Here is a 26,530-nt window from a genome sequence, read left to right as displayed (position 1 = left end):
TGGTATTATTCATATATTTCAGCGCACATGTCGGCATCGCTCGCCGTGAAATCTGTTGTGAAATTGTAGGTGTGTGTCAACAGTTGATTTTAAGTAGTTACTGTAAGAATAAGAGGTAGATGACTGTTTCGTACCCATGAGATGGAGTTTATATCTCGTATCACAGCTGCAACACATTCTGTAGCACTAAAAACGGCAAACAGAAAACTGCGGTAATCTGCTGAAGTACAGTAACATTCGTTCGGATAAAAAAATCTGTCAGCAATAAATGTATTTACGGGTCGCAAAAAGATTTGTAATGTAACTCGAGTGAAGGCTGTCATGCAAAGTTACTAGCCCTAAAGTGTAATATATGTATCACAAATTAATCTAAAGGTGTACAGAGAAATAACTGGAATTGTGTAACTTGAATGGAGACTGCGATACGCAATTAAGAACTGAAAGGAACATATGTATCGGGAGTAAATCGAAGCGTGTCAGGAAATGAACTATGTATCGAAAATAAATCGATAATGTAAAAACAAAAACTTTTGTAAAGACTGCAACACAGTACACGATGTAATGCAATATTCACTTCAGTTATTTTTCTTGCGCAAAACAATCTGCTATCTTGAAGTTGTTCAAAGAAGAAAGAACGTACTTAATATTATTTTAGCTGGCTGGCTGATTACAAATATTTCTAACAATGCATTACTAACTAAAGCTGACCTGGCAATGGCAAACTATAGCACGCATAATTTATCCTAACTTAAGCACATCTGAATTTCACAGTATATTCCGTGAACTGCTGAACGAGAAGCAAATTGTGATTAATATAAAAACACAAAAATAATTTTTAAACGTCTTCCAAAGTTGTGGAATGCTATAAATGTGATTGTGGCTATGGTCTCTAACGCTCGACGCCCCGTGAAATGGATATTTTGCTTTAACGTATATATAAGTAATTTTTAGATAACAGCCTAACCTGTGTTTGATGTAGGCCTACAATTCCAACACTAGCCTATTTGCTTCATTTTCACGATAGTAATTCCGTCAGTTTTTCTGGAATAACCAAACATAGCGCAATTGGAATGTACGGGTTTTCAAGCTATGTAAGCCTACACCATGCTTTGTGACATACCAATAGTTAGTTACTTGTTTTCATGTTCCATGTAGTATTTGCTAGATAAATAGTAATGATGTGGAATGAGACTTTATATAGTGACCTTTTTTTTGTAAATATGCCTCTATGTTGATCATTCATTAGTTTATTTTGTTTTTTAATTAAATATGGGCAACTGTTAGCCAGTAATACCTACCCATCGCCATTTACACATTACAGTAATAGATTATTTTCTGTGGAGTAGGAGGAGTTGTCAAAAAGAAACGTTTTCAGTTTAGTTTCAAATTTTATTTTACAATCGGTCAGGCATTTTATGGCAATGGGTAAGTAATCAAAACTTTTTGTTGTAGCGTTGTGAATCCCTGTCTATGCTATAAACAGCCTTAATGTGTCGTAATGAGGGTCATTTTTTTCTTCTGGTATTGTAATGATGTGCATCATTGTTCCTGTTGAAGTGCAGTGGATTATTTACAATAAACGTCATGAGGAAAAACTATACTGTGAAACGGATTGACTGCTACTCACATACGAATCAGCACACAGACAAGACGAAAAGAGTATCCACATAAGTTTTCAGCCAAGGTCTTCTTCAGAAAAGAAGCAAAGCACACATACACATTCGTACAACCATACACACTGAAGTCACACACACATGACCACTGTCTCCGGATCTTCTAGCCAGAATGTTTTGCAAAGGGGAATCAAATGCGAACAATGGAGAGAAATTTAGGGCGTGAGTTGCTTCCCCAACAATCAACGCAGGATGAGACCGTTTATATTACAGTGTGGATCGGATGTCGGAGCGTTGGCGGTTTGGAAGGCAATGAAAAACACAGGATGAAGAGAAAGAACGGACACTGAGTAAAGTAAGTCAAATCTAAAGTGAAACGACAGAAATAAAACCACTACAATAAAAGTAAGCAGTGCAACCTTAACTCATGTATACAAAACAAAATATTGCTCGAACAGCTTACGAATGAAATGTGATTCCTTTGAACTTTAGATTACGATCATATCGATTAGTACACCAGTAAACAACACAAGCTGGTATTTTTCATGAAACAACTACATCTCCACAATCAAATCACCCAATGCAGTCGAAATTGGGCACGGACACGTCAGAGTGATGCCACGGGGAAGCATAAAGCGGTATACCATTGGGGTATAAATAAGGTGAACCTAATGTTTTGGGCAATTTCAGATGGCGGACGTAGACTTCAAGTTTCTGATGTAATGACAACTCCCTTCTTGTCTTACTTCCATGACCATCAAAACAGTACTGTGACGCGTTCTCATAATCGATTTGAGCTTGCAAAGAACTCTCAAGTAGCGAATACTGCTCGAAATTCGTAGATTTAAATGGTCACTTTGTAGAAACGCCATATATTGCACTCAGGTAACAGCAGGAACTTCGTATGTGATAATAACTGGGTTATGAAGTCTTTTGCTTCAGATTACTTTGCAAATGACAAAATTGCCCAGTACAACGCATGGATGATACTATAACTTGCAGCAATACAAAATAAAATTCAGAAAAGATTTTTCTGACATTGAAGTAATACATATTTAATTCATTACCAGAATAAAGACTAATTTTTTTCCTTAATGAAATTGTTAATAGTTGTTTCAGGTGACATCTTGAACTAATGATATTACTGTTGTCTGTACTGAAAGAGAGCACTGACGGGATGTATTGAAAGCTCAAGTGGACCCAAAGATCCCATACCGTAAGAAGCTGAAAAATATGCTAAATATGGTTGCGGTTGATAACGAGAGACGTTGACTCAATTCGTGAGATAGCGGAACCAGTGACAGAACCGCATTCAATAAACCTCATCAAGACATTACGTGCAGAATGATACACGGCAGCACAGTGATATATAAATATGTATAATATGATACAGAGCGGAATACTTTAATAAATTAATTTAGGTTAGGTTATTAGGTCCCAAGCAAAGCACCAATTTGGAAATCGCGACATATTCGAAAAGAACAATCAAAAGACTGTGACAATCGTGATTATAGCTATAAGGCCGACTGATTCTCTCGCACAAATGTGCTCTCTGCTCTTAGATATCAACGTAGCCACCACCCCTGGAAATCGCTACTGATTATTAAGAAAAGGCCGGAATCAATACACCAATAACGTCTCACTGTAAAGCATATGTCGGTAATTTCCAAGAATGTTTGCCTATCGAAGCCGCTGGCTCCAAACGACAGCCGACGAACGTGCTATTCTAAATCAATCACGCGACTGTGGTGGCGGGCGTTATGAGCATGTTTACAGTAGTCAGTACAGAAACTACAAAAGAAGAGCGTTACTAAAATACTTGTAGTTACAAAGGAAACGACTTACCTCACTCGTCGTCGACGTTGTCGTCATGAGAAAGTCCATTTGATGCGTATGCTACGGGAAGCATTCCCTTTTTGCCGTAATATTGTTAGACTCTGTCAATGTGACGCAAAAATATGGGTAGGGTGTCACATTTCGGACAAAAATTCAAACAATTTTCTACATTTCATAATTATGCAATTAGATACTTCCACGTGAGGCAATCGGACGAAGAAACGTCTACAATACCACACATCCCACTCACTACCGTCATAAATCGTTTCGGTTTTCCTAGCAACTCACAAATAATTTATCATAACGTCCACCACCACAGTCGCGTGATCGATTTAGAATCGGGCGCGTTCGATATCTATCGTTTGCAGCCCGCGGCTTCGATAGGCAACAGTTTTTGGAAATTACCCATATGTCATTGAAGCGGAGAGATTCGGCTGTTTTTACTCTTATTTCACGATAATTTATATCTCTTGGTAATTCACTAACGCACGGAACGCAAAACGTAACAACTATTTCATTAATTAAATAGAAAGATAATTAAAAACAAACGTTGGCCTTACGATGCAGGCAGCTGTCTGCTTGTTCACCGCTGGGAGCGCTAGTGTCTCTTCCGCTTACTAAAGGTAACAACTTTCGCACCAGAGAGGGTCGCGACTGTATGTATCACACTCTGATCGAAGCGACCATTTCTCAGAGCCAAGTTTCCTTCTGCCCAGAGCAATACTAAAGCTCAGCCATTAATTTCAATTTATTAGACTATATTCTACCAGGAATTCTCATCTCACAACATGACTCAACCAAAGGCTCCTTGAACCTCACCCGGTGACACGGAAGTCGTTTCTGCATGACCTTCCAGTGGCCTACAGCCTTCATCAGCGATACGTAGAGATACACCGCGCTGACGAGAAGCACAACATCACACGCCAGTGTATCCAGGAGAAGGAGCCTCTCGTTCGCAGAGCAGTCGCACGGGATGAGCAGGTGGTGCACGACGCCGCATGCTCCGTGGCAGTAGGGCGTCCACAGACCGTACGTGACGACGACGGTGAAGGGGACGGCGGCCAGGTAGCCCAGCTGGCACTGCAGGGACCGCGAAAGGTAGCACTCCTTGAGCTCGAGGTGCACGAAGTAGGTGCACACCGTGATCACCACCAGGCCGCTCGCCACCGTCCTCGCCAGCGTCGTCTTCCCGGCCACCTCGTAGCCGTACGAGCTGTGGTATATGTCCAGGCTCCACAGCACGCACAGCAGCCACCGGTAGTCGAACTCGTACGTTGGGGCGGACAGCACCCGCAACAGCCAGCGGCCACGCACTGCCTTCTTCGCCGTCAGCATGAACTCGTTCACGCGTGGAGTTTCTTCCGGCATTTGTGAAGCTATACGATGCTTCGAAAGTACGTGCGATTTCCACTCACTTCAATTTAGTTGAGAATTTAGAGAGATACTCGGTAACCGAGCTAGGGAGTACCGTAAATTTTCATCGGAACAACAGTTATGTTGGAGACCAAAGACCGTAACTACAAAAGGTGGAACGTAAGTTTGCATCCAAAGAGTAAACCACAACAGGCAGAGATATTATTAGAAAGGCAATTTACACAACCATTTCTTCAAATCCATGATGTATTTTGGATGCATAAAGAATTAGTTCCAGACTGGAAGACACAGATGACAGTCCCTATATATCGAAAAGGGAAAGATCCATTATTAGCCACTTCTTACAGACTGATTGTACTATCGTCGTGTGTTGCTAAAACATTGGAAAAACCAATAAAAAGGCGATTGGAATAGTGGATAGGATCTTCATACCTGCTAGCTGGATCGCAATTCGGGTTGCATAGAGACGGAAGTTGCATAAACAACATTTCAATATTAGTATCCTCAGTGTAAGCAAATAAACAGCAGTACTATTCTCGAATATTTCAAAAGCATAAGATAATATTCAGACAAACATACTATTAGATAAGTTACTACATTTGGGAGCTCCGCCTATCTTCGTAGAAGGTACAGTACGTTATCATTAGTCAGTGAACTAACTGTATATATCAGAAACCGTGATGGATTCATGGGCCTGTGCAGCGAGGATCGGTGCTCCGCCCACTACTATGTGCAATTTACACCTATGACATGGAAAGAGCAATAATTCAACAAGTTAAAACAATACAGTTTGTAGATGACGTATGTGTGTTTACTTACCATGTAGTATCGCAGGAGGCGAAGAACAACCTTACCTTATCGATAAAGAGCCGGAGTCGGTGACTTTGTGGAAATGGCCTGATGATGGTACTAGAGAAATCTGCGGTACTCTTATTCACTAGGCCTGGTTAAGTCCAAGATACTGTTAATACACGTAGACGATAGAATAATACAAGTCAAAGCACTTATTCGGTACTTGGAAATGACAATGGACAGCAAACTTAGTTCGATGGTACATATTAATAACTTAAGCGAATCCAATGAGCAAATGCTTAATATTATTCGACCACTTACTACAACATGGTGTAGAGCGCATCCTTCAGAGCTGCTGCTACTATATCGCTCCGTCATTAGATCCAGATTGGATTATGGATGTATATACTACAAATAAACGACTTGTAAACTGTTAAAGAAGGTTGCAACACCACTATATGTGCACATGCTTAGGAGTGATGAAATCCACACAAACAAATGCATTTCTGCTGGAAGCGTAAGAGATGCCCACCGTATAAGAACGAAAATGCTTGTGGAACGACAGTACAGAAATTATCATGTTCATAGCATCCAATCCATCAGATTCTATGATTGTACCGTCCTTGGGCAAAAAGTCTGTTAATTTCATTTCGGCATATAATGATTTTGCGTATGAGTTCAAAGATATTGCCATAAATATACAGTGGCCTGTTTACAAATGACTATTTCATCGTCAGGGATCGCACCTCATTCCTAACGATAGAGGGAAAGTCTGGTTTCTGGGAGACAAGAAGGCATGACAGGACAACACTGGATCTGCTATATGTATTCCAAAACTGCAGATATCCCAAAAATATAAATTACTAGCAACTACTTCTAACTAAGTGGCCGAAACAATAGCAGTATTAAAGACGATACAATGGTGTACGAATCAGAAATACATATCCTATGCAACATTATCAGACTCGAAAAGTGTACTTCAAGCAGTATCAAGCACAAAGTCTCGAAAATCATCAATAAATACCTACTCCATATGCGTTATTGGTATTATGAATGCCTCAGAAGGAATAAACAAATTGTCTTTTTGTGGATGAAAGCCCATTGTGGGATTCCAGGCAATGAAAAAACGGATCAATTGGCAAAGCTGGCTACGAGCAACAGGAGACCACTAGAAATAAAGCTTCCCTATGCAGAACCTGGGCAACTTATTCGGAAGAGGACATTCGAGTCCTGATAGGAAGAATGTACGCAGAGCTCACGGCACAAAGGAGGCGACTATACGCAAATACAACCACGAATTTCGAAACAGCCTTGGTTTGAGTTCATTTGTGAACCCCAACAAGCAACATTCATATTAAGTAGAATAAAACTCAATCATGGGACATTTCCAGAGTTTTTATACTAACCAAACACCAGCCTGTGATTGCGGTGGTGATACCCATGGATATACGAACCATATGTTTTTTCTATATTATTTCAATCCAGAAAATATAGTCAGCGGATAACAACTTTTTAGCATTTTATATCAAGAATAAAACCCCACAACCAGTATCAGTCAAGTACTTGCTATATGAAGCCAATATTAAAACGAACTAGGAAATAAACCAATTTATATGTAATGGACAGATAAAGATGTAAAGTTTGATAGTAATCTGTAAGGTACAGGAAGATCTAAGCTACACTAAAAGCACAAAAGAAAACACTCACTTCACAAGACTTCCTGCAAACGTGAGTCATTTTGGCGTCACACGAAATAGGAAAACCGCGCGAACCGCCATCGACTTTCTTTAGCGTTCGATGCGGGCCTGTCTCGCACGGGTCGCAACTCACAAGACTTTGAGCTCACGTGACGTCATTTTGACGCCACACGCAGCACCGAAAATTTTATAAAAACACGTTGTTCTTTGCCCGATTTATTACAATCACTATCACAATTAAACGTCACATAATGACTTACTGGCGGGTAAAGCTCTTATGTCATACAATGTGCGGCACAGATTCTAATGTTCTCCAATGCGATTCTGGTGTAGTGATTATGAGCGTGAATTATAAAGCGGAAGATTGCTAGGTTGCTGGTTCGCGTCTTTCTACCTCCAAATTTCCCCCTTCTAAAATATTCTGTAACTTCCTGATTAGTTCTGTAATATTTTATGTCGCGTGCATACGGGGTGTAATAAAAATGCACTGCAGAAATTGCAGGACTCACGCCTCACAAGTAGACGAAGAAGTTATGTTATATAAATGTGGATCTGGAAAGGCTAAGTTTCCATGTTACAGTTCAGCTTCTCCAACTCATTAATCATGGTAAACATACACGAACAGAACGCACCAGCATACCACATGCAACTCTTCTCATAGGAAATTTTCAGTGTGCCCTCCGTGGGTATTGATACATGCGTCAACCCGCCGTCGTAGTGGGCCACGGATGCGCTGATACATTCGTGGAGTATCGCGACGGTTTCGTAGCCTTCCATAATACGGGCACGGACACTCTGAACGCCTTGTACTGGGGTTCCATACACAAGAGCTTTCAAAATCCCCCACAAATAAGGGTCTAGTGCGTTTAGGTAAGGAGAGCGTGGAGGCTACGCAATTAGTCCATCTCTGCCTGTCCATCTGTCAACGAATCTGCTGTTTAGAAGCTGAAGGCCATTAACAGTAAAATGATGAGGTGCTCCATCGTGCATGAAGCACATGTTTTCTAGCACAGCTAGACGCACATCTGCTAAGAGGTCAGGTAGAACATTCGCTACAAAATTATGATAACTTTGTCCGTTGAGCCTGGTTGGAAGAAAGTGAGCCCCTAACAAAGAATCAACAACAATGCTGGCCAGATCAGTGACAGAAAATATTTGTTGGTGATTTCCTTCAACAGTTGCGTGAGGATTGACGTCTGACCATAAATGCAGATTGTGAAAATTTACAGTCCGATCTATTTGAAACGATGCCTCATCTGTGAACAGAAAAGAAGCACTAAAATTAGGGTTAACGTATTGTTGAATGAAGCATTCACAGAAGAGTACCGGTGCAGGAAAATCATCTGCTGGTAGTGGTTGCACACTCTGTGAATGGTATGCATACAGCTGGTTCTCGTGTAACACTCGCCAGACAGTGATGGGGTCAGCATTCAGCGTCGCAGCTACGTGTCTTGTACTGACACTAGGGTCGTCGTCAACTGCGTGAAGAATTGCCGCCTCCTGTTACGGTGCCATCGTCCTTCTAGGGCTCCCCTGGTCGCGAGTATTAGGTTTAAATGCCACATGTTCCCTAAGTCGACGATCAATGGCTCATAACGTTTTCCTGGGCACCTTCGGCCTGGAAATCTCTCCAGTTACAAATGTTAGGCGCGAGCACCAGTGCCATCAGCTAATCCATACGTCAAATAGGCATCTGCCGTCCCTGCATTTGTGTACTCTGCCATTGCACGAGCTAAGTCTGTCATTAACTCTACGTAGTAATCCATACGCTTGCAAAAGTCGTACTGATCGCTGGAACAGTTGATGTTATCTGTAAACCAGCAACGACGTGCGTCGCATTGCAACAGGGACAGGTAAAACAAAACACTGGCGTCGCACAACGTTACCAGACGCCACCAACAACATTTTCCCCATAATTCTGACGTTCTGCTCTTGTACGAGTGTCCCATGATTAATAAATTGGAGAAAATTAGTTGTAACATAGAAAAGCGTTTCCAGACCCATGTTCATATAATGTAATTTCTTCGTCTACGTGTGAGGAATGTGTCCTTCAATACATGCCGTACATTTTTGTAACACCCTATATGAGAGTGCTCTCTCAGGAATGAGTTGTCATTTTCAGTTATTTACAAACCAAGCATGAAATAAGCAAATGCGAATAATATTCAAAACATGTTGGTCATCTGGTAAAGCAAACTACCACTCAGAATATAAAGCATAGAAAAGACTGACACATGTGCGTATGAATTAAAGGATAACTTAGTCTCAGCCATCTACGAGACGTTTTCCTTTATTTGATTACCACAAGCTATACCAATATCGAAGCGTTTTCGAGAAATCCCCAATGTACTGGTGTTCTGATACAGCATTTATTCGTAGAACATAGTCAAATGAGCTGCCACTTTAATTGGCGACAATAATGTCGTATTCTTGACTAGAAGTTTGAATATGAAATAAATCACTTTTGAAAACGGGAGCCGGCCGGGGTAGCCGAGCGGTTCTAGGCGCTACAGTCTGGAACCGCGCGACCGCTACGGCAGCATGTTCGAATCCTGCCTCGGGCATGGATGTGTGTGATGTCCTTAGGTAAGTTAGGTTTAAGTAGTTCTAGGGAACTGATGACCTAAGAAGTTAAGTCCCATAGTGCTCATAGCCATTGTTTTGAAAACGGGAAATATCGCCAAAAAAATATTTCCATTTATAAATACGATGCTCAATCATATTTTTAAGAGAATCGAATATCGATACCATACAAAGAACACTACAGCTGTAATGGACAACACGACAAATTACGAACTTGTAAAAAAGAACATTTGTCATAAAGAAATTACATCTACAACTACATAACTACTCTAAAATTCACAACTAAGTTCCGAGCAAAGGATTTATTTAACCACCTTCAAGCTAGTTTTCTAATGTTCCACTCACGAAAAGTGCGCGTGAAAAACAAACATTGAATGTTTTTTGTGCGTTCTCTGCTTTCTCTCATTTCCTTATTTCTGCCTATGTAGGTGGGCGCCAACAAATTATTTTCGCATTCGGAGGAGAAAGTTGATGTTTGAAATTTTGTGAAAACATCTCACCGCAACGAAAGCCACCTATATTTTAATGATTGCCATGTATCATATACGTGGCACTCTCTCCCCTATTTCGCGGAAGTACTAAACGAGCTACGCTTCAACTTTTTCGATATCTTCCTGAATTGTAGCTGACCCGGACGCCACGGCGCGCAGCAATATTCCAGAAGAGGACGGGCAAGCGTAGGGTAGGCACTCTCTTTGTCTCTTGAGCAGAACTGTTACGTCTTCTAAGTATTCTGCCAATAAAAGCAGTCCTTGAGTCGCTTTCTCCAGAACGTTATCTGTGTAATCATTCTAATTTAAGTTATTCTCAACCGTAATCCCCAAGTATTTAGCTGAATTGTGTGGTTTATCGTGTAACCCAAATTTTACCGGGTTCCTTATCGTGCTCATATGGATGAGCTCACCATTTTCACTATTTAGAGTCAATTGACACTTTTCGCACCCTACAGGCATCATGCCTAAATTCTTTTGCAAGTGGTTTTTGTCTGCTGGTGGCCACACTAGAAGATAAATGGTAGCGTAATCCGCAAACAATCCGAGAGAGCAGCTCAGATTGTCTCCTGTATCGTTTATCAAGATGAGGAACTGTAGAGGGCCTACAACGCTTCTTTGGTGAACGCCAGATATCCTGTTTCACTCGCTAACTTTTCGTTAACTACCACGAGCTGACAGGAAAGAAGTGGCTCATACGGCGCTTGTTCGCCCGATTCTTGAGTATTGTCCATCTGTCTGGGATCCCTATCAGGTAGGACTGATAGAGGAGATAGAGAAGATCAAACGAAGAGTGTTACGGAGATGCTAAACAAACTCCACTGGCAGATGTTATAAGAGAGACGTTGTGCATCACGTAAATTTACTATTGAAATTTCGGGTCAGCACTTCTCAGGAGGAGTCAGACAACATATTACTTCCCCCCACATACATCTCGCGTATTGACCACGAGGAGAAAATTCGAGAAATTAGAGCCAATACAGAGGCTTACCGACAATCACTCTTCCCCCGCACTATTCGCGAGTGGAACATGGTTGGAGGGATCAGATAGTGGTACCGAAAGTACCTTCCGCCACACACCATTAGGTGGCTTGAGGAGTGTGATGTAGATGTAGATGTAGATGAAATTGCGAATCCAGTCACACAATTAAAATGACGCTGTATAAGCACAAAATGTGTTTGGAAGTCGTTTGTGAGGAACGTTATCGAAATCCTTCTGGAAATCTAGAAATATAGCCTCTGTTGTGACGAGACAAAACTGCTTTCGTCTAACCATAACTGTGGTTTCTTTGACAGCCCTGAGATAAGGCTCGTCAAACTAGAACACATGAAATATTAGTTCATTTTATTACATACATGAATAAATGGTTTCCTTAACTTTGACACACTTTTTTGCCACAGGATTGCCTGATAATTTACGACTAGCATCGACTATCAAAGCCCCACTTCATGCACAGTTTAACAAAATTTTCTGTCTCAGTACAAAATCAGCCTTTAGTACAGTACAAGTATGAAACGTCCCCTTTAAACAATTATACACGACTGTGCTTAAACTGACGCACAATATTTTTTAGCGCAACGCAATCTGACTTTCAATAATCTCTACAAGAGAATGGCCCTGACTAACATTAACCTGTACTTTTCACAAATCACTTACCTCACAAAAATCTTGGTTACTCCCACTACTGCAATACAGCAAGCGCCACTACTGCCAGCTAAATAAAAGATTCAAACTATGGAAGGCACTAACTACTGATAGGGATAGTTAGCAAATGAAAGATATTAATAGAGAACAAGCAATGTATTTACCTTGATGCCATCATATATATATATATATATATATATATATATATATATATATATATATATATATATATAGCAGTTCATGACAAATTTCAAAACTCCGCCATCTCTCTCCCCACATCCACCACTGCTGGCGGCTTACCTCCAACTGCGCAACGCTACGCGCTGTTCACAGCCAGCTGCCTAACACTACAATGGCGAGTATTACAACAATGCAAAACAGCCACAGACTGCACACAGCACAGCCAGTGATTTTCATACAGAGGTGGCGTTACCAATAAAAAAAAACCTAAACAGCCTACTTACATAGCCCCCATGCTCCCCACAAAAAAATTTTACAAATTTTTTTGGGCACTGGCCAATACATATTTGTTAAAATTTTTCATAATCGTAATTACAATAACAAAGAAATCAAATGCACACACTTATTGATACAATGTTGGTCAAAAGCTAAAATTTTCTCACAGTCCATAAAGATAGTCCTGATCATTCATCATAATAGTAATTACAGTTTTTTTTTTCTCAAAGTCTCATTAGTAAAAGAAATTGCACACAGAAGTAGTGGATTTCCATGCAGTCTTGAAGAAGTAGTGTTGTCCTTCCAACGGAAAGACAGTGCTGACTCTTGACATGCTGACAGGTAATGGGCCACAACAGAGTAAACCCACAGCAGAGTCAGTCGACGTTTTGAAGAATATTGGTAGTTAGGTCATCACAGAGCAGACCCACTGTAGTCCTGGTAGAGATTACGGTATTGGTGGGCCACCAGAGGTGCAGACCCACTGCAGTCCTTGTAGAAATTGGTGGGCCATCAAAGATGCAGACCCACTGTAGTCCTGGTAGAGATGGCCAGCAGCCATCTGTTGTGACTGTGCAGGTGCACAATCACCATTGAAGAGTCTTGTAGATAATATAGCAAGTCCATAACCACCACTTGTGCACTCACAAAGTTTTTTGGAATTGTCCTTAGAACCAGCAATGCTGTTATCCAGTCCCTTGCTGAATTATTAACACACATGCAAACACTAACAGTCCCTACTTCTCACATATTGTCCATATACTATGACCAACAGAAACGTGTGCAGTGAAATTTAACTTACAAGTTAATAATATGATGAACTGGTGTCAATTACCATTTTATAACATAAGAATACAATTACAAAGGTGCAAAATACATCATTAAAGAACATAACAATACAGATAACATTTGTAGTAATATGGGCTTTACAAAAGAATAAAAATATGTACATCAGTGTTACAGAAATAATGACATAAGTAAATACATAAAAGATCAGAATAACTTTTGAAACATCAACTTTACACATGAGCATTAAAACAAAACAGAATAAATAATGTCTAAGCATATTTACAAGGTAAATAACATATTATTAATGCCAATTATATTTGAGGATAACAGTATTCCTCATCATAGTGAATGTAACTTAGTATTAGAAGAGAAAAAAGTTCTATGAAACAGTACACAGAGACAGGAAGAAAACAAATACACAAGGGTACACAAACACATAGGGGGATAACACAATGGAAAGGACAGGGTTCGTTTTCAGTGTAACTTTTGGTACTGCAGTATTTTGCGAACAAAACCTTTTTTTGTTCTTGGAGATCTCCCTTCGTTCATCATTATTCCCAAAAAGTCCTATCTGTACCTCTTTTCTGTATTCTAACCATATTTCTTTCAAAATAAATATGGCTCATTGTACAATACTCATTTAGGCCCAAATCGTTTTCATATCACTTTCAAAGCATTCTTTCCCTATTCTCCATAGTTAGGTTCTTATATAGTCTACCCCCTCTTAAGCTAACTTAAATCTACTGAGCTCAGATATTAAACTAAGGGACGAGGAAATGCAGCAGCACAAAACAATTAACACAAACAGCAATGACAAAAAAATGGAAATTTGCAAATCAAGCTACAGTAAATCTAAATTACCAAGCAATTCACATTACAACTAATATGAGGCAATGCGCAGCAAACAAGAAAAATAAATCTGGCTTAGCAGAGTAACACATATTCAAATTCAGCAACACTATGCCTGGCAAACAGCAGCAGAAAATGAAATACCTAAACATAACATAGCTCAAGCAGAAAAAAATATTACACTAAAGCCAACAATGCAGACAAGGGAAATGTATATTCACATCGTAATGTCTATGTAATTAAAGTGGTGCACCACAAAAGCTAATTATACAAAAAATTACTAAGTACAAGAAAAGAAAATTATGTATGCAGTTCCTGTGAAGGTAAATGTCTTTTTGTGCTCCCTCATTTTTTTTGAAAAAAATTATTATTTACTCGATCTGTAGACAGAAAATATTTATATTAGTACATCTATAAAATTTTATTTTAACCAATGCTGCAGTGCAGCTAGAAACTAGATATTAAACGAAATGAGCAAAGCAAGGTGTGAAACGTCATTCACTAGCCATATGGCATTTCATAGTGCCGTAAACAATCTTTCAACTAGAAAGACAATAGATGTGAAATGTTTCTCATCATTTCATTTCAGGAAATATCATAAATTAAGAGCTCCACAGCGTAATCATATGTTTTCAAGTTCGACCGTGTCGTTTTTGCGATGCTTTCTACAAAGGAACGCCAATAGCGAGGATAATGGCCTCCCTTTTTTTTTCCTACCACCTAATGGCTTTTTCTCAAGGCGGCTGGCACATCTGGCCGCTCAGCTGGGTGCCCACGACGCATTACGTGCAGGTGGTCACTGAACTTTCTTACCGAAATATTTACGACACCAGTTTCCACTACAGTGACAGTCTCATATAAATATATTTCACAGGTCAAGTATTTGGGTTACAAATCTGTAGAAACAAAATCCTATAAATATAACAGCGTCCAAAAAATTTTCGCCAGCATTGTGATACATTCACGCATATACACACATTTCATAACTCTTAAAGTACGATTCTTGGTTTCCAACAACCTTTTTCACAAACCATAGTCCCTAACTTCTATTCATTTTTCATATACATATAAACACGTAATCACATTCCTTATATAGCATCAGCTTATTGATCATAAACATACCTCAACAGCATAATACACATCGTCGTCGTAAAAATAACATCGTAACACCTCAGTCAAATCTCAAAAACGTCGTAGCTTTCTGCAATAATTTCAAAACCCTAAAACATATTCTCTGCTCATTTCAATAGTGTCATCTACCTCAAATGTACCTTAAAAATCATGGTCTCATAAATTGAAATAAGAACACCGTGAATTCATTGTCCCAGGAAGGGGAAACTTTATTGACACATTCCTGGGGTCAGATACATCACATGATCACACTGACAGAACCACAGGCACATAGACACAGGCATGCACAATGTCGGCACTAGTACAGTGTATATCCACCTTTCGCAGCAATGCAGGCTGCTATTCTCCCATGGAGACGATCGTAGAGATACTGGATGTAGTCCTGTGGAATGGCTTGCCATACCATTTCCACCTGGCGCCTCAGTTGGACCAGCGTTCGTGCTGGACGTGCAGACCGCGTGAGACGACGCTTCATCCAGTCCCAAACATGCTCAATGGGGGACAGATCCGGAGATCTTGCTGGCCAGGGTAGTTGACTTACACCTTCTAGAGCACGTTGGGTGGCACGGGATACATGCGGACGTGCATTGTCCTGTTGGAACAGCAAGTTCCCTTGCCGGTCTAGGAATGGTAGAACGATGGGTTCGATGACGGTTTGGATGTACCGTGCACTATTCAGTGTCCCCTCGACGATCACCAGTGGTGTACGGCCAGTGTAGGAGATCGCTCCCCACACCATGATGCCGGGTGTTGGCCCTGTGTGCCTCGGTTGTATGCAGTCCTGATTGTGGCGCTCACCTGCACGGCGCCAAACACGCATATGACCATCATTGGCACCAAGGCAGAAGCGACTCTCATCGCTGAAGACGACACGTCTCCATTCGTCCCTCCATTCACGCCTGTCGCGACACCACTGGAGGCGGGCTGCACGATGTTGGGGCGTGAGCGGAAGACGGCCTAACGGTGTGCGGGACCGTAGCCCAGCTTCATGGAGACGGTTGCGAATGGTCGTCGCCGATACCCCAGGAGCAACAGTGTCCCTAATTTGCTGGGAAGTAGCGGTGCGGTCCCCTACGGCACTGCGTAGGATCCTACGGTCTTGGCGTGCATCCGTGCATCGCTGCGGTCCGGTCCCAGGTCGACGGGCACGTGCACCTTCCGCCGACCACTGGCGACAACATCGATGTACTGTGGAGACCTCACGCCCCACGTGTTGAGCAATTCGGCGGTACGTCCACCCGGCCTCCCGCATGCCCACTATACGCCTTCGCTCAAAGTCCGTCAACTGCACATACGGTTCACGTCCACGCTGTCGCGGCATGCTACCAGTGTTGAAGACTGCGATGGAGCTCCGTATGCCACGGCAAACTGGCTGACACTGACGGCGGCGGTGCACAAATGCTGCGCAGCTAGCGCCATTCGACGGCCAACACCGCGGTTCCTGGTGTGTCCGCTGTGCCGTGCGTGTGATCATTGCTTGTACAGCCCTCTCGCAGTGTCCAGAGCAAGTATGGTGGGTCTGACACACCGGTGTCAATGTGTTCTTTTTTCCATTTCCAGGAGTGTATATCATTCAAAGCTCTCATAGTATCACAATGGTTCCGAAAAAATATGAGCATTTCACAAAGTACAGACAAAATTCAATTTCATAAGTATGAAGTTATCCAATGGTGTAATTACGTAAACATGTGTCACTGATGCAGTAAAAAAGTTTGTCTCTCTCAGTTAAATGATCAGATAGCTGTGTATTTTGTGTTGGAGAAATATGGTACCGATGTGTAAAGTTGTTTAAGCAAATACCATATTAGTTAGGGCTCCTTGTGCTTGCCAAACACATGGTACACAAAGTAAGCGTGTACCCCCCTGAGGATTAATGTAATTATACCCTCAGGTGTTACAGATTACAGCAATGGAATGAAATATATCACGGAAAACCCTTGTATCATTGTTCTTCAAATATCTTTAAAAAAATAAATGTTTTAAGTGCGAAATTAATAACTCAAATACGTGTACTGTAGCGCTAAACTGGGCGTCATGTTGTAAGATAACCACTGTCAAAGTCTCGTAGTTATCGCCCTCCGAAAGCTAAGTTCTGCAGAAGTCAATGTACTTACCTCATGATAAACAAAAGTGAAATGCTTTGTGTATAGATATCTTTAGTTATTACGCTTATTGCCGTGAAGAAGAAACTACTGTGCTATAACGTATTGTTGTGCTACGGAAAAGGCTGTCTCATTGTAGCTATACCACAAAAGTTACTACTAAAACGTATTTTACTTTCCAGAAGAATTCAAAAAAACTGTACAGATATAAAGCAGATACAGCACAGAAGCAACAATGTAAATTGTGTCACACATTAGTAGCGTCGTGATATAATTGTGTAGCTGTCAAAGAAACCAAGTGCTAAGTCATCTTTAATCCCACAGAAAGTACTTCAAATAAAGAATGTCTTTTCAAGTAAACCAAAATGTTACATGAAAATCTCATTAGCAGTGCCGGTATATGTTCTAAGTATGTGAGCATGATAGTTGTTCCGTAATCGAGCAACAAACAAGCAAGAATGCACACACACAATAACACTGTGTCGTCTGTTCACAATAACAATGCATTCGTAATTTCTGGTTAAATAAGTTCTCTTGGTTCTTGATTGGATATTTAACTTCAAACATTGTTGTATGTTAACAGATTCTTAAGTCTGACAAAGCATACTAGAAATGTGAAGTGAAAAGTTTTATGGCAAAGACAAAGTTAAAAAGCAGATTATCTTTCAATAAACGGTTTTACATGTGAAATGTGGTGTAAACCTTTACTCTTCATAGTACTCAGACTTTTCAACTGAAAAGCAATTGTCATGTTTTATACATCGGTAAAGAATTCTAAAATTTTTCTCAAGGCTAGCGTCTTATGTTATTTTTCTCGGAGCCAGCGGGCGCACGCGGCTGCCTGCTTGTGCGAGTCATTGTCTGTCTCTTTGTTGGCGCGCGCCGTTATTGGGATTAGGAGACCTAACTTCTACAAATTCACTTTGACGAGAAGGCCCTGCCCTGTTTAAATCCCGCCAGTTCTGATGCAATTCAGGTCTGTCGTTACGAATATATCGTCTGTCGTCATGTTGGTAGTTCCTGTAGTTTCTTTCTTGTCGGTTAAGTGGTGGAGAATTTCTCCCTGAATCGTAACTGCGCGCTGGACCGTTGCGTCTAAAGTTATTCTGTCTCCCGTAATAACAATTATTTTGGTTCCCATATTGTCTGTTTCTCTGATTGTCTCTGTAATAGTCATTACCGCGGAGAGGTGATCTTTCCCTGTAATTATTACTACTCTGCCAACGGTTGTCATATGGGTGGTGTCTGTTTTGGTCACGATTTACGTTATAAGAATAGCCTTGTCGTGTATTATTTCTGTCATCGCGGAATTGTGACAGATGTGACCTGTAATTGTTGTGCTCCTGTTCCCGCGTTCCCCGATTGTCAGTGTCAATTTCCAGTTCTTGTAACAGTCCCTGAAAAGCCTCAATGTCCTCTTTGCAACGTCCTGCTAAAATAATATGTCGTAAATGTTCAGGTAATTTGATTAAGCAAATGCGGATGAGTTCTGAGGGGCTGTATGGGTTTGACAGGTACTGATTCTTGTGCAACATGTCTTCAAAATATTTCACAAGACTGGAGAATTCAGATTGTTCGAAACGTTTCATCATTATGATGCTATGTTTTACTCGGTCTTGTGTGGCTTGAGACCAATATGCTGAGAGGAAGGCATGATAAAAATCTCCTTCACTGTGACAATCGTGAATGACCGATCGCATTCTTACAGCTGGTTCATTCTCCAAGTAGCCACACATAAATTCTAATCTGTGTTCTAACGACCAGTTGGGAGGAAAACAATGAGAGAATTGATGGAGCCACGCTTGTGGATGAATGTCGTTGGCAGAATTCTTAAACGTTTTGAATTTACGTGTAGTAATGAACAGCTTATAGTCAAAATCATCGTGTCGGCGAGTAGCATATCGGTCATTGTTACGTCGTTGTCCCTCTTCCCGTATTGGGGCGCGAGTGTCCTCTGAAATGCGTAATTCTTGTATTACCTGTGTCAGATGATCTTGTACTTCGCGGATTTCTCTTTGGTGTTGCGTATTAATTTGATTCAGATTTTGTTTCAGTTTCCTAATTTGTTCGCTCTCTTCTGTGTCATTAAAGACTACCGGTTTTGTGTCATTCAGGTTATCATCTACCTTCGTAGATAAGTTAGTGAACTGATCCGAAAGTTCGGCTACTTTCTCTGATAGTGAACACATTTCCTCAGTGTGTTTTTCTGAACCAAGTTTCAGAGTATCTACTGTGTCCTTTAAGATTTCCTGAGTTTTTGCAAGTTGCGTAACCGAATCGGTAGATGCAAGTGAGTCAATTTTAGCCGACAAGGTCTCATGATTTTCATGAACAATGGTTTGCAGTTCTTTTATGGCTGCTTCGTGATTCTGTAATGCATTTTCATGCCGCGAAAAAATAGGTTGAAAATGCTCACAAATTTGAGTTTTTACGTCATTACAGACTTTTTGACATTTCGATTCAATGTTATGTAACTCAGTAGTTAAATCTTCACGTGTTTGTTCAAGAGTTTGTTCCAATGAGTCTAACTTTTGAAGCTTTTGCTGTGTTTGTCTCTGATTTTGTTCCATTGTGTCTAACTGTTGCTGTGTTTGTCTCTGATTTTGTTCCATTGTGTCTAACTTTTTGAGATTTTGTTCCACTGTGTCTAACTGTTGCTGTGTTTGTCTCTGGTGTTGTTCCACTGTGTCTAACTTTTCAAGCTTTTGTCCCATTTGTTGCATCAATTGTAATAACAATGCACTGGTGTCTGAAACATGTTCCTCAGTGCTTTTCGGCAGTGAATTTGCACCGGCAACATTCACATTTTGACAAGCGGAAAATGTGTCTTGACTTATTTGAGAAAACGGTGAGGATCCAAAACCTGAATCTACAGTATTTGCGAGATCGTGTCGTGTCATTTCGGATTCCTGAGCCGAGCTATTGCCGACCGATCGATCGATAATGCTTCCCTGCTCACTAATTGTTTCACTGCCTACGCCATTGTTTGCCGCCCGCTCCATTTCCCTATGCACAATTACCAAATTACTACTTTGAATATTAGTTAATTCATTACACGGTGGCGCTAACACACTGCTTTCGTCTTCGCTGTAATTTCTCAATTTACTTTGGAGCCTAGTGTTACGTTTTTCACACGCCATTATTGTCATAATATTTCACACGATAACACAGAAAAGCACAATTTGAAGAGCAAAAATAAGAGAACACATTAACATAGCACTGAAAATAATATGTAGTTAATTGCAGCTGCGAAATACTTGGTGCAAATCTACATGCATGCCACAACTGTTTTACTGTACAACAATGAAAGACTGCAACTACAAAGGAGATTTTCTCTACAATTACGCGCTAGCAATAAACAAAATCTACACTAATTACACAAACTACAAGAAAAAATCAGAAGATCCCAGTGAGGTATCCTCGGCTAAGGGTCGACATACGAAACGTCCCCTTTGTACAAATATACATAACTGTGCTTATCCTGACGCACAATATTTTTTAGCGCAACGCAATCTGACTTTCAATAATCTCTACAAGAGAATGGCCCTGACTAACATTAACCTGTACTTTTCACAAATCACTTACCTCACAAAAATCTTGGTTACTCCCACTACTGCAATACAGCAAGCGCCACTACTGCCAGCTAAATAAAAGATTCAAACTATGGAAGGCACTAACTACTGATAGGGATAGTTAGCAAATGAAAGATATTAATAGAGAACAAGCAATGTATTTACCTTGATGTCATCATATATATATATATATATATATATATATATATATATATATATATATATATATATATATAGCAGTTCATGACAAATTTCAAAACTCCGCCATCTCTCTCCCCACATCCACCACTGCTGGCGGCTCACCTCCAACTGCGCAACGCTACGCGCTGTTCACAGCCAGCTGCCTAACACTACAATGGCGAGTATTACAACAATGCAAAACAGCCACAGACTGCACACAGCACAGCCAGTGATTTTCATACAGAGGTGGCGTTACCAAAAAAAAAACCTAAACAGCCTACTTACACAAGTTCATCTGATATTTTAAATCTCACTGACCTTCACTATGATGTTGACTGCTGTAGCTGAGGTCTCGAACCGGACAGAGCTCCTGTATGCTCGACATCATACTGAACTCAGCACGAGGGTGCTGCTGCACTGTCAGGGAGGGCGTGTCCTCCAATTCGTATTTGCGGTTTGTAGCAGAAGCTCGCTGACGTCTATGGTATCGATATGCGTTGCCGACTCTGATGTGGCACCACGATCTCTGGGCAATACCACAGAATTAAACCGAGAGCCCCTGTCGATAGCACTAATTACAGCGTGTGAATAACGAGCTAGATGTGTTTCAAATGAACGATATTTTCGATATCCATGTCGACTATTTATGAACAGGTGGTTTTGTTCGAGGTAATTCGTAGCATTAGAACACAACATATGTTCCAAATATCATAGATTACCCTTTAAGTACTCAGATCAAATGAAACTGGGTTACGCGTGTATCTGATGAGACAAAATATTTCGACGACCTGTATAATTTCGTCGCACTACAGATTTGGAATGCAACACAACAGCGATTCCACGCGGCGTGAATTTGACAAGTTCTTGTTGGGTTTCCAGAGATATATGGCACAAGATATCTACACGAGGTTCGTACAATGCCCGTAACTTACGCGCGAGTGGCCTATGGGCGCGCACCGGACACCCCATAGCGTCCCAGATGTGTTCCATAAGTTTCACGTCAGGGGAATTTGGTGGCCAAGACATTAACCTCAGTTCACTATCATGCTCCTCAAACCATTGTGGCACGATTCTGGCCTTGTGACACAGATACTAATCCCCCGTAGCGTAATAATCCCAGTAGAGGTAGCTGTAAAAAGAGGGTTGGGTTGCAAGAGATGGAGTAATTTTGATTTTCAGGTATGTTGTATGCATTACCCCACCGCCATCATGAAAAAACTGCTACGAAATGTCACCTTTTTCAGTTTTTCCTTAGTAAATCGCTTCCAGTGTATTTCAGGCAAAAATATTCCGTTGCCAATTATAAAATTTTATGCATGTTTTATATACAACATGTTGGAAAATTCAGAACAGCTACTGAGAAACGAGTCTGTGAATATCTGTAAAAGTGTAAAGAAATAGTAAAAAGTTAGATATGTTAGTTGTTTTGACCTAATAACCTTTTGTTAGTGCAGTTTCGTGCAGAATGGATAAAACCATTGTTGTAGAGGATTTAATTTCCTTCAGGATTTACACAAAATATTTGTAATTACAGTACTCCTTATACACCCCGGAAAGTGTCACATTAACAGTTTTAGCGAAAACGGATTCATAACTGGAAACATCATCATCATTCAAAAATAGTGTTCCTGAATGTAATATCATCCTTAAGCCGTTACGTCTGCGACATCTACATGTAGTTCACGAGACAAAGTCCATATTTTATTCTGCCTTCACGCCCTTATCAAGTGACATAGAAATGCGAAAGACAAATTTAATGTTGTAAATGACGCCGACGTCCTACAACGGACTTCACTGTAATCGGAGTGAATCTTTTCTGCTCCTTTTAAAAGATTTGTGACATCATGATCAAAACGCTCGATAGGTACCCCCCCCCCCCCTTGAAAAAAATAAAAGTAGCACAAAAAACACCGAAAGAGTTCGTCGTTAAAGTCTACAACGTTGAGTAGAAGTCCTCTTTGATAGAATCCCGCTTCATCTCATTGTTTCAGAGCGAATTTCAGCGAGCACAAATGTTCACCAAGCAGACAATAGAAAATACATATGTGTTAAATGTGAAAATTGTCATTTCGTTGTCCCATAAACACGATTCTGTTAATGTTATTAAAGAAGACATTAGTCTCCTGGTTTTGGTGAAGGTTTTAATGCCAAATAATGTATTCTTTTACAGATATGGAAGGGGTAACATTCCAAAACATCCTTCAAATGTAGAGATTTTGTGGAAAACATTCTATTTCTCCATGCGAAAAGTAGTTGCGATACCACCTCCACTCTGTTTGGACAGTGGAAAACTACATTTTGCACCACACCTGAGAGTGATGCTTCCCACCATAACAGTGTTTTCATTATCAAAGACGCAGCTCCAGAAAAAGTTAGATCGTGGAAAAAACTAAAAATTTCTTTGTGGCACTTTGTGGAGAGGTCTCGAACACTTGGATGAGTTGTGATATCTTCGATTTCCTAAAGCTGCTACACACATCAAATCCGATATGACGCGCCTGCCTTCAGCAAGGGATGCTGTTAAGTACCATGCTTATAGAACTTACCTGCAAGTTCAAGTGGATGGGGTATGAAAAAGACGCCCTCAATTAGGGCTGAAGGAAGATGTTACTGGAATAACTCCAGTGCCAACGAATAAAGAATCAGCTCCACAGCCATTGCTGAACACTATTTGAAGCCAATACAAAACAACTTGTATCAACAAATGCAGTTGCAAAAAGCATGACTTCGATGCTCCATTGTGGATTTGAATCATGCGATAATGTACCAGAGGCAGAATTCAGCATGGAAGAAGACGTGTTAGTTGATCCACTATCTCTGATAAATTGTATATATTAGGCACATATGATGTTTTTTTAAATCAAAATTTTGTATATATCATAAACCATGGATCTCCTCGTTGGTGGGGAGGCTTGCGTGCCTCGGCGATAGAAATAGCGGTTCAGAAGGTGCAACCACAACGGAGATGTGTCTCTGTAGAGGCAAGAAAAACGTGTGGTTTTTGAAGAGGGGCATCAGCCTTCTCTGTAGTTGCAGGAGAAACAATATGGATTGAATGAACTGGCCGTGCAACAGGAACCAAAACAGAATTGCTGTGTTAGCGCTACGAACGGCTGAAGGCAAGGGGAAACTACAGCCGTAATTTTTCCCGAGGGGATGCAGCTTTACTATATGGTTAAATGATGATAGCGTACTCTTGGGTAAAATATTCCTGAGGTAAAATAGCCCCCCATTCGGATCTCCGGGCGGGGACTACACAGCAGGACGTCGTTATCGGAGAAACAAAACTGGCTTTCTACGGATCGGAGCGTGGAATGTCAGATCCCCAACTCTGGCAGGTAGGTTGGGGAACTTAGAGAGGGAAATGGATACGTTAAAGCTAGATACAGTGGGAATTAGCTAAATTCGGTGTCAAGAAGAACAGGACTTCTGGTCAGATGTATACGGGTTTATAAATACAAAATCAAATATCAGTGATACGGGAGTAGGTTTAACAATGAATAAAAAAAAATAGGAACGCGGTAAGCTACTACGAACAGCATATGGAACGCATTATTGTAGCCAAGGTAGATACAGAGCCCACGCCTACCACAGTAGCACAAGTTTATGTGCCAACTAGCTCCGCAGATGATGAAGAGATTGAAGAAAAGCATGATGAGATAAAACAAATTATTCAAATAGTTAAGGGAGACGAAAATTAATAGTCATGGGGGACTGGAATTCGATAGTAGAAAAAGCAAGAGCAGGGAAACTATAGTTCAATTCTTTTATCTTGGCGGCTCGCGCATGCCCGCCTAGACGCGGGAGATTGCTGCGTTCCCAGTTGCACACGACGCACGCGCCAAGAGAAGCAGCGCCATAGTACAGCATAGTTCGCAAGCTTACGTTTAGGGGGGAGCGCGCAGTTCATGAAGTAAAGCCACCACGGCCGCATTAACCCTTTCGCTGCTACAAAGACGTGTTCCCTGCATTACGCGCTGTGGGCGACTTTGTCACTGCACTGCTCGCCTGTGCAGACACATTGTGTTCCGACTGCTTTGACACTCTTTTATCATTCGATTCCACAAAAACTATTTGGCTCAAAAATTAGATTTTTACCTATCTTCTTGACTGATACCTTCCCCCCATAAATGACTTAATTTTGTTTCGATGTTCAACGCAGTTATTATGCAGCATTGTTGTTGTTGTTGTGGTCTTCAGTCCTGAGACTGGTTTGATGCAGCTCTCCATGCTACTCTATCCTGTGCAAGCTTCTTCATCTCCCAGTACCTACTACAACCTACATCCTTCTGAATCTGCTTAGTGTATTCATCTCTTGGTCTCCCTCTACGATTTTTACCCTCCACGCTGCCCTCCAATGCTAAATTTGTGATCCCTTGATGCCTCAAAACATGTCCTACCAACCGATCCCTTCTTCTAGTCAAGTTGTGCCACAAACTTCTCTTCTCCCCAATCCTATTCAATACCTCCTCATTAGTTACGTGATCTACCCACCTTATCTTCAGCATTCTTCTGTAGCACCACATTTCGAAAGCTTCTATTCTCTTCTTGTCCAAACTGGTTATCGTCCATGTTTCACTTCCATACATGGCTACACTCCATACAAATACCTTCAGAAATGACTTCCTGACACTTAAATCTATACTCGATGTTAACAAATTTCTCTTCTTCAGAAACGATTTCCTTGCCATTGCCAGTCTACATTTTATATCCTCTCTACTTCGACCATCATCAGTTATTTTACTCCCTAAATAGCAAAACTCCTTTACAACTTTAAGTGTCTCAATTCCTAATCTAATCCCCTCAGCATCACCCGATTTAATTTGACTACATTCCATTATCCTCGTTTTGCTTTTGTTGATGTTCATCTTATATCCTCCTTTCAAGACACTGTCCATTCCGTTCAACTGCTCTTCCAAGTCCTTTGCTGTCTCTGACAGAATTACAATGTCATCGGCGAACCTCAAAGTTTTTACTTCTTCTCCATGAATTTTAATACCTACTCCGAATTTTTCTTTTGTTTCCTTTACTGCTTGCTCAATATACAGATTGAATAACATCGGGGAGAGGCTACAACCCTGTCTCACTCCTTTCCCAACCACTGCTTCCCTTTCATGCCCCTCGACTCTTATAACTGCCATCTGGTTTCTGTACAAATTGTAAATAGCCTTTCGCTCCGTGTATTTTACCCCTGCCACCTTCAGAATTTGAAAGAGAGTATTCCAGTTAACGTTGTCAAAAGCTTTCTCTAAGTCTACAAATGCTAGAAACGTAGGTTTGCCTTTTCTTAATCTTTCTTCTAAGATAAGTCGTAAGGTTAGTATTGCCTCACGTGTTCCAACATTTCTACGGAATCCAAACTGATCTTCCCCGAGGTCCGCTTCTACCAGTTTTTCCATTCGTCTGTAAAGAATTCGCGT

Source organism: Schistocerca nitens, chromosome 1, assembly GCF_023898315.1.
Source record: "Schistocerca nitens isolate TAMUIC-IGC-003100 chromosome 1, iqSchNite1.1, whole genome shotgun sequence".
Lineage (NCBI taxonomy): Eukaryota > Metazoa > Arthropoda > Insecta > Orthoptera > Acrididae > Schistocerca > Schistocerca nitens.
Note: the sequence above shows the minus strand (reverse complement) of the source record.